A 2030-nucleotide genomic window follows, 5' to 3' on the forward strand; every position below is an offset into this window, starting at 1 on the left:
GGGTTTTCCCCTGCCCCCCCCCCCCCCCCCCACACACACACACACACACATCCGGCGGGGTCTCAGCACCTCCGGGGGCCAGCAGGACCCAGCTCCAACCAGCTGGCTCCTGCCCTGCTGCTAATTTTGGCCCTGCCTGTGGCCACCTGCCTGTGCCGTGATATTTCCAGCCAAGATCGTGCCTGCCCTTGTGATGCCCACGGCAAGGTGACCTCCAGGCAGGGGCGCCCAGCTGGGGGTGCTTTGGGCCTGTGCCCAAGGCAGGGGCTGGCTGAGGTGGTGCCAGGTCCTGGCCAGGGGCAGGTGCCAGCCAGCCCGAACCCCACTCCCCTCCACACACACACATGCACATACTGCGGCTCTTCTCCAAGGCCTTGACTGGCGTGGCCTGCTCTCCCGGGTGCCGGGACATGCCACACACTGCATGTAGCCCCTGCGTACTCCACATGTGGGCCCTACAGATGTGCACAAGACAGGGGGCACCAGTGGACGCAGCTGGGTGCCTGGGCAGGGTGGGAGCAGTAGGATTTAGGTCCTCAGTGTGTCAGGGCCACAGCCCCTTCCAGGCCTTACATGCAGGCTCCTGGATACATGTACAAACCCCAGCTTGTGCTTGTGCACCCCTCCAGCCTGTGGAGCCTAGCAGGAGCCCCAGCCTGAGCAGGGAGATCCCCCCAGAGCTGCCTGCAGGGCTGGGCTGAAACCCGATCTCCCAGCCCAGTATACGCAGGCGGGGCCCGCACCCCTCTGCACAGCTGCTGTCCCTGCACCTGCTGCCTCCCCCCGTCCACCCCAGGGGCCCTTGAGCAGATCCCTGGGCAAGATCCAGTCCTGTTCCAGCCCCCAGAGCCAGCAGGGAGCTGGAGTGAGGCAGGGTGCCCCGTGGGCACTGCCAGCCCAGCCACAGTCCCAGGTGCCTGCAGGAAGGGCACACAGCAGGCAATCAATTGCCCAGAGGGGGGCACATGGGGGTCTTAGCAGTGCCCCCGGGACCAGCCCCTTCTGGGGAGCCTGCAGGGTCCGGCTCAGCCTGACCCCCAGCATTCCTGTCTCCCAGCCGTGGTGCCAGGGGCCAGAGCTCAGGTTACGCTGATGTGTCAAACTCCGGTGTTTGGCACAGCCCCGAGCCTGCGCCCATCCCATGCACCGGGCACTCTCCGGGCAAGGCCTCGGCCCTGCACCCCCCAGCACAGAGCCCCTGCTGCCCCCCTGTCCTCTGTCTGCTCCAGTGCCCACTGTGACCTCATCCCTTAACCCTTCTTCCCCGAGCCCCACTCCCTGCCAGGGGTCATTGTGCCTTTTGCACCTGGGAGCTGCCCAAGCCACTGCTCCCCCAAGGGCACTGGGGATGTCCCGACACCAACCAGGCCCTGGGGCCCGAGACCAGTCTCAGCACCCACCACCAGACTCTGTGGGGTGGACGTGAGCTGGGCCCCAGGACTGTTCCCCCCGCATAAATCATGGTGCCCTGCAGCTGCTGCCCCCTTCCTGCTCTGGGGTTGGATCCCTGGAAACACGATCTCAGCTGCTCTGCTCTGGTGCCAGCAAGGGCTGGGACAGGCTGGGTTGCTTGGGTGGGGGCCAGGGCACTGTGAGCCAGCACCGCATTGCTGCCTATATAAAGTGCTGGGCCGTCGGCCATGGGGGCGCTCAGCGCCCTCAGGCCGGTACCTGAGGGGATGGGCTGGTGCCAGCACTGGGGACCGCCCCCCCGGCAGGGCAGGGCAGCCGGGCACGGTCCTGGGGTTCCCATGGTGACTGCGGGGGGCAGCTCGGGGCAGGGGGCCTGGCACAGGCTCTGGCAACCGGGGTCAGCCCGGCTGCCGGGGCAGGGTACAAGGGCCACCACCATGCCCTGGCAAGGGTGAGTCCAGGCAGGGCCCAGTGCCTCCTCAAGCCCCACTCACATGGATCCAGCCCCAAGGGGCTGCATCTGGGCAGCCCTGGGGCGGGAAGGGGAAAACCTTCCCCAACCCCATCACTGCCCCGCACCCCCCCCCTGACCCGGGGTGAGGCCTGGGGGGGGAACA

The sequence above is a fragment of the Alligator sinensis genome, unplaced genomic scaffold (assembly GCF_000455745.1).
Source record: "Alligator sinensis unplaced genomic scaffold, ASM45574v1 scaffold107_3, whole genome shotgun sequence".
NCBI classification, from domain to species: Eukaryota; Metazoa; Chordata; order Crocodylia; family Alligatoridae; genus Alligator; species Alligator sinensis.